We start from the raw sequence: 11,465 nt of genomic DNA, 5'->3' as shown, positions 1-11,465 counted from the left end.
AGTCAAACAAACAACTGCGCCAGACAATTGGGCGCATCATCTCCATCTCCATTCACCTCCGTCCACGTGGTTGATTTTCGATGCGAGCCATGAGTTGTGAGCCATGAGCTGTGAGGTGAGAAGTGTGTGTGAGGAGCCCGCAGACATCAGACAGATAGTTATATGTATATAAGTACATTTATACCTATGTAAGCTAGTTGGTAGGGCTGCGGCTAGTCCGCAGCAGGCTTTATTAATGGCTCATAATGACTTAAGTGAAATTACTGAAGCATGGCAGCACATTCCCATCCCATTCCCCCCCATCGCATCTGTCTCGCTCTGACTCTATTCGCCTCTTCCTTTGCCTTGTACCTTTCGCCTCTGCGTCTCCGTCTCCGTGTCTGTGTCTGTGGCAGGCGAGGCGAACTCGACTGCAGTCATAAACAGCGAGAATTCCCACGCGGCATTTAATATTCTGTTGGCCAAGTAAATTTTCGCTGTTCACATGTTGCTGCCTTCGCAATACCTATTGGATATCCAATGTCCCAAAAGGGGTATGCTATCCAACTATGTGATGTCCAACAAGTAGAAGTCGAGTACTATCGATAGTTGGTGCAATCGATATTAATTAATAGTTGACCATAGAGCATCTACTATCGATGATGTTATTCTTAAATAAAAACAAGTTGTTTAATAAGGTGTTTATAATTATAAAAATTAAACAGGGAAGAACTCATTTCTTACCCAAATTACAGATATTTCAAAATGTTTATAGAGTTAAATTTTTATATTATTGCTAGTTGAATAGTTATTAATAACGTAGAAATTTCTTAGTGGCTTAATTATCAGCAAATATACAGCATATCATTTAAAAATGTTTAATTTCTAATTTTAGCTAGACTGTATTAGATGGAGACTTGATACATCATAATAATCGATAGTACCGATACTGCTATCGATAGTAATACACCTCCAATATCATACTTTAAAAACATGAAAAATTGGTGAGTAATACAAATATGTGATATTCATCAAATTATTTTTTTTTTATTATACAGTCTGTCACTTAGACAATAAGCAAATTTGATAAACTTCATCAAAATACGTGAGGGAAATCATCGCACTAATTGTATTATTCATTAATCGTTAAATAATATTTCATTATCATCCCTAAAAACAAAATGTTTCTTTATAGGAAACACTTTAGTTTGCTGCTTTAAGATATTTGGGCTATCTCAGAAAACAGAGCAAAGCAAATAGGGAATTTGAGAGTCAAATGCATGCTTAAGCACAAAACACTCTCACTTGTTGTGCTTCTCACTTGCTTTCAGTATTTGAAGCATAGTTGTGGGTTGTTCTTCTGCTTCTGCTTCTGCTGCTGTTGGGTTGAATGCCGTGCAAGCAAGTAGTTAAGGTCAGTTCATATATTATGCTTTGCCAGGCAAAAGGTGCCATAAGTCTATGAGTTTCAGCGAGCGAGCAACTCGGAGTCTATGTTTTTGTTAAAAGACAGAGAGAGAAAGCGACTTTACATATAGTTCCGTGTGTGCGAGTGTGTGTGTTTGGTCTTTGCCCAGCAGCTCTTATTTATTTTCCCAGTCTGCCGCAACTCGGCAACTGTTGCCTACTTTTCTGCGTCTCTCAAGTCTGTTCTCGCATCTTCGCATCCTGGCAGCCAACCCGCCTGTCTGCTAATTAAGCGAAATTTTGCGTAATAAGCTCGTCTGTAATTTGCGCTATCTTTTCGCCTTTTGTTTTAGGCCAACATGCGTAGTTGTAGTTGTACTCTGTGTGTGTGTGTTTTTGGTATTGTTTTTGTTATGATTCTGGTTGTGGCCCTGTCGCCTTTTGTGTGTTGACTTTGTTAACTGTCATCAAGGTGTTCATTGGCTTTGTTATTACGCCTCAATGAATTTTCGGGTGTGCGTCGTCTATCTGCACAAATTGTGCGCCATTCAAGTGATATATGCGTGTAATTTTTCATACTCGCCACTCGCTTCCAAGGAAGATAGTTCGAGGGATGCGGCTGCTACTGGTTACAGTTGAGAGCCTCTCTAAATCATTTGCGACAGTCCACAGTATATACACAGACTATATATATACATATACATATATATGTAGGTTGGATAAACGGAACAAGAAACAAGGGTCAGCCATGGGAGAAAATGAGAACAAATTTAATGGACTATCGAAATTTATTGTCTTTAATTTGTTTTATTGAGGCGAGTCCTTTGACTCAATGCAATGGTTAATCGAATTAGATCGATTTTCAGATACATTTATTCAAATGGTTTTACATTTCATGATTGAAATCATGCAGCATCAATGTAATTATGATATTGTGCAACAACAGAGGTCAACAGCCTTCTTCTTCTCCTCCTCCATTTCTCTGGGGGGCTAAATGCAATCTTTTGACTGATAAGCCGCATTATTAACGCCATGTCAAATTCAGCACACGCATAATTTCATCAAAAACTCACTTAGCTCTCATTGTAAATGAAAGTGTAAGTCGACCCCATGACTTTGTCTTTTTTTGCACCTGCTGCTCATGTTTCATTTTTATTTTCACAATTTGTTGAGCTCTTCTCCCCGACCGAATAGATATCAGCGGCAGCATAATAACAACATTATTTATACTGGCGCATGACAACAACAACACACAGAGTGTGAGTGTGTGTGTGTGTGTAAAACACACGCACAACATGCTGGCATTTTAAACACATGTAAACAAAACCGTTGAATTAAACCGAAAATTAGCATCGATTAAAGTCAAGAAGCCGCGACAGTGCCTCTCACTCTCACTCCACCTTTCCCACTCCCACACACACACACACATATCCCGTTATCGGTAGCAAAGCCAAAATACATTCTCGCTATCTCACTCTCGCTCTCGCACACACACTTTATCTTGCACAGCCGCATTGCTTTAAACAAATTTTAACATAATTTAAACATGTGTTGAAGGCGCACACGCTGCTGCGTCTGCTTAATCCCCTTTTAATCCGTTTTTAGGCGCGCCAACGCAACGTGCTCGACTCGCCTCGTCTCGCTTCGCAACATAACCTCAACAACAAGAGCGAGGACTAACCTAACCTAATCTAACCTGCGCAACAACAGCAAACAAACACCAACAGCAGCAGCAGCAACAACAACAAGAGGAAGAGCAACAAAATGCAGCCTGTGATAAGGTAACGTCGACGTCGCCGTCGCCGCTGCTGCTGACGTCCTTGGCGGGTCCATTGAGGGTGCCAGCATAAATAAATAATAGGGTGTATAAGTAACTGTCTGTGTCTATGTGTGCGTGAGTGTACTCACGTGCTTGCGTGTGTGTGTGTGAGTGTGCGAATGTGGGCCGCATGTTGAGGTGTTTGCAAAACTGCAAAAATATTAGTGCGCTCGCGGGCTTCAACTCAGTTGTTGTTCTTCTTCTTCTCCTCAGTTGTTGTTGTTGTTGTTGTTGTTGCTGTTCTTGTTATTAGACAGTTGCGGCCTCACTCCATAGTGTGGCGCATGTACTGCGTTTAGGGTTGCCCCCAGTGCGGTTATGTCTGCTTTCAAGGGTTGCCTGCCTGCCTGCTACTTATCATATGCAAATGCTTAAAAATGTTTGTGTGCTCATAAATTCCGCTGCCGTATGAATAGCGTTTGTTAGCGCCTACTGTGACTGTCACTTCTCCACCTCCACTTCTTCTTCTTCGTCTGCTACTGCTGCTCTTCTCCACGAATTATCCATAAGTTGAGGCTGTTTGTCTGGCATGTCATAAATTCATTAGCAAGTTTTTATGACGCTCGACTGGCAGCAAGGCTATTGCCTTGAAGTAAGTACTCGCATCTCACTTGAATTAGTGGCGCAAAAGTAACTCCTGCCTCGGGTTTTATGCTCACCATAAAAAGTAAATAGTATAAAGGTATAAACTGACCAAACTGATCTAACATATAAACTACTTTTTCGTTATACGATGTGTAAAAACAAACTAACTATATTACGGATATCCCATTAATCGTAACTCGCTGTTTCAGTTCTCCAGCTAACATTATTACTTTAACTCCCTGCAAATGCGTTCATTAAATATTCTTTTTAAATTATCAATTTGAGCGTTCGCAGTTAATTTCACAACATAATTAAATTAGCTGATTTAGTGCACGTATCGACCACTCCAGCTAATTGGTTTAATTCTCTCAAATTTCAAAACCAAAATTGTACCATTAATCACTGGCAAATGAATCAACTCAAATTGGGGTAGAATATTCTCAACTGGTGCAAGTTTAAAAAGCTCGAAAGATGCAATAAAATGCTGATTATTATGATTTTTAAAGAATAAATAGAGTGAGTGCTGAGTTAAAGAATATGCTGAATCATATCTGCTCTGAGCGAACTGTAGTTAGTTATATAGTTAAATTTGTATTTGATCTATAAGTGGTTTATATTCTATAAGCTTCAAGTGCTGTGTGAAAATCAAAGTCACCCGCTGTAGTCTCCATTGCAGCCTCACCCAGCTTGCAGAAATTTAGCTCCTTATTAACAATTGACACGCTTAAATATGTTTACCAATTGCAGCACCTTTCCTTAAGTTTATTTTCTTTATAATATTGCAAATGTGTATATCTGTTTTTCCAAATTTTAATGTTTTTACTGTTTCTAAACAAACGCTAAATGGAATACTCGAATCAAGATATTAAAGATATACAGTGAATCACAGCTTATTTCAACCACCACCAACCGACAACTTTGAATCAGTATTACTGGCCAAACTAAAAGAGCTATTAAATTTATTTAAGCGCAGGATTTTAGCTTTTAGTTTGGCCACTATACAGATTCAAAGTTGTCGGTCGGTGGTGATTGAAATAAGTTGTGATCCATTGTAACATATATCTTTAATATCTTGATTCGAGTATTCCATTTAGCGTTTGTTTAGAAACAGTAAAAACATTAAAATTTGGAAAAAAAAGATATAAAAATTTGTGATCCACTGTAGTTTTGAGTATCCAAAAAAAAATGGAGATTAAATTACAGTCCTTAAATATTTCAAGTAACACTATTGTTGCCGTCAAAATTACTTTCTATTTTAAAAAATACTTAATCAAAGCTTAAAATTTAAAATGTAGAGTAACAGAACTATTTGTATATATATATACTTTTATATTTTTTTATGTTAACCACTTTATAATCTTTAGGAAGAGATCGAAGTTTTTTATTTCTCGTCGTTATGTATAATTTAATAATAAAAAATTTATGAACTTAGTATAAATATGAAATAGAATTTTGTGATTTAATGCTCTACAAAATCGTGAAGTCTTCTTGCAGTAGCAACTATGATGTTACATAATTAAAATAAAAACTCAGCCTTAGTGCACAATGAAATTTTATCACGTATTTACGTTGTGTACAAAGTTTTTACCTTTTGAGCTATCCTTTGATAATTCAGTTAGTTAATATTACTTTTAGTTATTACATTTACTAACAAACCCTCAAGTCAACGTCTTATTTTGTGATATAAGTGCCTTTTATCCTTTAATAAATATTTATAAATACTGTAAACTACTATATATTTGTTATTAAAAAAAAGTTTTTTGAAATTTGTCTATATTTGAGAGTAGTATTTAAAATATTAAATGATTACTGTATTAACAAACAAACATTTCCAAATATTTTGTTCAATGTTGAATCTAAAATTAAGATGCCCAGTTGAATCGGTTAGTAAACCGAATACTGAAGAGCTGAAGCTGAAGAGTTTACTATCCAATAGCAATAACATTTTCAGTAGCTTTGCTTTACAAATAGGTTTAGACTTAAGTTTGAACTACACGTGTCTATCACTCTTATGCCCAGTAATAAAAACGTTGTGTGGAAGATGAAATTGGATGCACTTAAAGCAAACTTTATGTTTATCTTCAAACATTGCAAAACTCTTGCTGTGCATTCCACTTCTTTGGCAATTCTAATTAATGTTACTATATTTCAGTGTTATTTGTGAAACTTTTTTAACTACTCGTGTGTAGTAAAATGTATTTTGACTGATGATAGACCTTTTCACATCTGTTTCCAACGTTTTTCACTTTGCCTTTTGCTGTCCGTTTGCAGTTAGCAGCTAGAGAAGCCTTGGCCTGCTTTCGTCATGTCCATCTTCAATAGGGCAAACATTTGAGCCATTTTTCAGATTACAGTTTACAGTTTACAGTTTAGAATTTACAGCAGTATTAGATTGCACTCGCTTTTGACTATCATTTCTTTATTTGTTTTTATTTTTTTGTGTTTTGTGAAGCTTGACGCGTTGCTTTCTTAGTTTTTAGCTTCGTTTTGCATGGCAAATGTAATTTATACAAAATTAATTTACGTCATAAAAAGACTTTTGTGACTGGGCAAGCGGAGGGGAAGGGCAGGGAAGGGGGCAGAGCTTTACCGACTGCTGACTGTGAGCTGTTGATGTCATAAATGTTGCATGGCCCGAACACACACACACACACACATGCACAAAGGATGAAGCACACATACAATGAGAGCAACAAATATGCATCGAAATAAAATAAAGTATAAGCCCAAAAGTAGTAAACCCAAAAGCCCTGGCCAAAAGGCCCAAAAGCTGTGCACAATTTATGCATGAACACGCCCCCTTTAGCGCCTCCAATGGCTGGCAACATTTTGTTGCACTCGCACTCCAACGAAGCAGAAGAAGAAGACGAAGAAGAAGTCACAGTAAAGGAAAGGAACAGAAAGGAAAAGGCAAGACCCGTTGCCTATTGTAAATGCAGCTTAGAATTTGCTGCAAATAAAGTGAAATGGCAACGGGCTGCTCCAAAATTCCAAACACACAGAGTGGAGAAGGCGAGAGGGGACAGTGGAAAATGCAAGGGACAAACACGAATGTGTGTGTGTGTGTGTGTGTGTGGAGAGAGTAAAGCCAGCAAGGCAGCAAGGGCAAGAAACAACAAGAACAACAACAAAAAATTGGCAATTTAACATTTGACGTTTTCTACGAGACTTGTTCAAACAATATACTTGGGAATTTGTTTTAATGCTCAGTCGAGGCAAGAGTTGGCGTTTGGCGGAGTTGACGGGCGACTGCCTTAAGCTCCATATGAGCACTTGGAGGGGGAAGGGAGGAGGCATGTGGGCAACTGGCAATAATGGCTTTAAATTTTTATTAGATGACGACGCTTATGCGCCTTAGTTGCCGTTGCCTTTGCCGTTGCCATTGCAAGCTGCCCCGGCACGTTGCAGCTGCTTCGAATGTTGAAATGTTTGTTGAAAATGCGATGCAGTTGTGTTATTATTGTTGCAACACAACTACTACACTTACACATTGTTGTGCTGTATTTGAGTGCGAGTTTCAGTTGTTGCCATCAAGCTGCTCATGTAGAAATAAGCATAAGCACTAATTACCTGAAATACGCCAGAGCTAACAAAGTCGAAACATGGCTACGCTACTGTGTTAACATATTTTCATGTTATCATGTTAAGAATTGATCAAACTGTTAAGTTACATAGCCGAAATGTTAACTTGACTGTTAAATGTTAACTTAACAGTCCAGTCTTAACATATGAACTGTTAAAGTCATCATTTGCATTTATTAATAGATTAAAATGTTAAATTACTTAAAAGAATTATTATCTCAACAGTGCAGCCGTGCATTTATTTATAGATAAAAGTGTTAAGTTGTACATAGCTGAAATGTTAACTTAACTGTTAAATGTTAACTTAACAGACCAGCCACTAACCATATAATATTTATAATGTATTATATGGTTAGTGGTCCAGCTTTAACAAATCGGCTGTTAAAATCATTTGTTGTGGACGTGCTTTCATTGGTAGATTAAAATGTTAAGTTACTTAAAAGAAATATTATCGGGCATTCATTGATAGATTAAAGTGTTAAATTACTTAAAAGAAATGTTAACAGAGGAATCGTGCATTTATTGATAGATCAAAGTGTTAAGATACGTAACAGAAATATTAACTTAACAGTCCAGTTTTAACATATTGGCTGTGAAAGTCATTTGTTGTGAACGTGCATTGATAGATTAATATTTTAAGTTACTTAACAGAACAGTGTTAAGTTACGTAACAGAAATGTTAACTTAACAGAACAGTGTTAAGTTACGTAACATAAATGTTAACTTAACAGAAAAGTCGTGCATTCATTGACCGATCCAAAGTGGTTAAGTTATATAACAGCAATGTTAACTTAACAGTCAAGTCTTAACATATGCATATGAAAGTGCATTCATTGAAGTTGATTTTGCAGGGCATTTTCAAATGACTAAATTGAAATTTCAACTGGATGCTTACCCCTCTTGTGTTTACTGAATATTAGTACTAAACTCGATTTTATTTTGTGCATTTATTTCTTAAAATTTTAAATTCTGCATTTGGTGTCTACTTTTAGTTTTTGGAAATAAAGTCAAACTTTGAATAGAGCAAGGGTTTGAGTGAATTTAATTCCTAATCACACATGACCACATTTCAATCAGCCGTGTCAAGCTTGACAGTATCTACGAGTGCAATAAATCAAATTGCAGTAAGATGGGAAACATATTTATTTCCTATCTTCAGTATTGTAATTCACATATTTAATTCCTATCTTAAGTAATTCACATTTACTGTGAGAAGTTTGTTAATAACCAAAGCTGTCGACATCTTATGAACTCTCTCGCTCTGGATTCACAATTTGTACAGAAACGCAGTACATGTGAGTGTGTGTGTCTGCACGTGTCTCTCTGTGTGTGTGTGTGTCTGCTTGCTTGTGCATTTAGCCAGCTGCCCCTGAGCGTATGCTACACTTTATTTAATGTGGCTGCTGTCGCCTAATTCGCATAATTACGCGCTTATTATTTTTGCAAACTGTTTGTGCCATCTCTGTATCTCTCTCCCTCTCTCTCTCTCTCTTACTCTCTCTCTCTTCCCTCTCTGTCTCGCTTTATGTATGGGAATTTGTTGTGTATGCGTAATTGTATTTCGCTTTGCGTGTATCCAGTAATTGTATTATTTGCATGATTTTATTATATGGTGTTCCACGCTGCCGTTCAGCAGCAGCAGCGAGTCGAGGAGGCACAAAACGGCGCTCTGCGGCCATAATTAACCAAATAAATAAAACAGTCGAAAACTGTCCAGCAGATATAACGGCATTATACGTAGAGCCTAAAGGGAAACGGAAGTGGGCAAAATCCAAATACAAATACACGAACACAACAAGAACAAACAAACACACACTCACACATACACCAATACAGTCACCAACTGTACTTGTGGTTGTATTATTGAGTATTGTCTATGCCCCGTGGGTTAGATTTGGCCTTTTTGTTCATTGCCGCCATGACAACAGCAAATTAAATGGCTGTCATTTCATTTTTTATACCCTTTGGAAACGGACGAAGCTCTTGGCAAAGATTTCGATCACATAAACTATAATTATATCAGTAAAAATTTGATTTTGTGATCACACAATAATAAATTTTTAAAATCTTTACATTTTATATACAATTTTATTTAGCGAATTTCATTAATATTCAAACAGAAATAGTAAAGAAATAAAAAGCTTTGCGAAGCATTTTAAATAGTTTATGTATTTTGTTAATACACTGCGCATAGATTTATTATAAATTGAAATGATTATTGCAATACGATTGCCAAAAAAAAATGCCAAATTTCAATTTATGCAAATAGTTTCTAAATAAAGATAATAACAAAATTAATAATTATCTCATTTTGTATACTTGATTATGTTGTATAAACAAAAATGTTTGCCTCAAGAAAAATATATTTTTGAATTTCATTTAAAGTGAATTTAAATATTATGTGTTTAATAATTCACAAATTTAAAGCGTATTTGCAATTCTTCTCAAAAGAGTTTTCAATATTTCTAATGATCCATAGTTTGTTCGTTGGATTACTTATTGGCTACTTTGCAAATTTGGCATTACTGTTTGTTCGCTTGTCATTTTGGCTATTGATATTATGAAGTTGTGAACATAGCTAATTGAAAACTTTTTGTCACATTTAGCACTTTGCAGTGCTTTGCTTAGTTTGTGGACTTTCAACTTGCAACAATGAGATATGGATTTATCTGTTTTGTTTTTATGCGTTTTGCGGTCGTTCTTCTTATGATCAACATAAAAACTGTTTAAGCAGATTAGCAAATGGACCCCAAAGCAAATAATGTGAATTGTCAATGATGTGCTATACGACTTATGCACTCGTATAAACTTAAGAATAATGTAAAATAATTACTAGTTAAAGGAGAAATTTATTGAGAATTCTTTAGAAGATTTATTTATAACTGACAACTAATACATATGTTTTATATTTTCCTCGAAAATGTTCATTCTATATCTGTTGTAGACAACTCGGGATTTCTGAGAATCTTTTGGAAGTTGGTTCCTAGAAATTTAAATTAATTTTGTAGTCCACAATTGTTGAAATATAATTTTCTTCCCAATCAATCAATTGGATAATTTAGTAACTGAAATAGTCAGAGACTTTCACTGCACATTTTTATTGAGTCGCTCGAATTATTTTATTCTTATACGTTTTGGATTTGCTAATTTGTATATGTATATACAAATTCAAATAATTGTTAAATATGTGTTCTTGATATTTAGTTAACAGTGAACGGAACTTTAGATATTTATTACTGACAATAATTGAACCTTTATATAAATAAATTAGTAAACTGCACATTCTTAGATTTGAGACATCCATCTTTTAGTTATGTCCAGCAGCTGTGATAGTAGACAATTTCCAGCTTAAGTCCTCTCCTTTTTTTCGTATATGCATTGCACAACAGCTGTTGTTCAGCAGCAAAAGTGAACTCAACTAGTTTGTAATAGTATAGGAAAACATTACTGACACCAACTTAAATTAAATTTCGGAACGTTTCCTCTTAAAAGAGTAAAACAAAAATAACAAACAAACCATAAATTTTAGTAATAATAAAAATATTTATAAAGCTACGAAAAAACAAGTAAGAAAATTACAGTAGAGTGTGCTCGACTGTGAGATACCCGCCACCCATTTTGAATAAAAGCAAAATATTGCAGTATTATTTTAAAAATATACCAAAAATACAAATATACTAAAAATATACCAAACGGTATATTTGTTATATCGATATAGTACCACTTTTAAAATATACCATAGACGGCACAATATACCAGACTGTCGGCCAAAGCAACTAAGACCCCTAGTAAGTAGGCTTTTTTCCCCATACAAAAGTATTTCTTTCTTTACCAAAATTTCAGGAATAACAACTACTATAGTTATTATTGTATAATATACAATGTGAATACCAAAATTTGTTGATTTGCGGAGGCGGAAGGGGGCGTGGCAAAAATTTGAAACAAACTTGATCTGCGTGCAAACATAACAAATGATGTCGAAAAAAAAATTATAGCTCTATCTCTTATAGTCTCTGAGATCCAGTGTTTCATACGGACATTGATGCTGATCAAGAATATATATACTTTATAGGGTCGGAGATGCCTCCTTCTA

The sequence above is a fragment of the Drosophila albomicans genome, chromosome 3, assembly GCF_009650485.2.
Source record: "Drosophila albomicans strain 15112-1751.03 chromosome 3, ASM965048v2, whole genome shotgun sequence".
NCBI classification, from domain to species: Eukaryota; Metazoa; Arthropoda; class Insecta; order Diptera; family Drosophilidae; genus Drosophila; species Drosophila albomicans.
The sequence above is the reverse complement of the archived record's forward strand: the minus strand, read 5'-3'. Positions refer to the sequence as shown.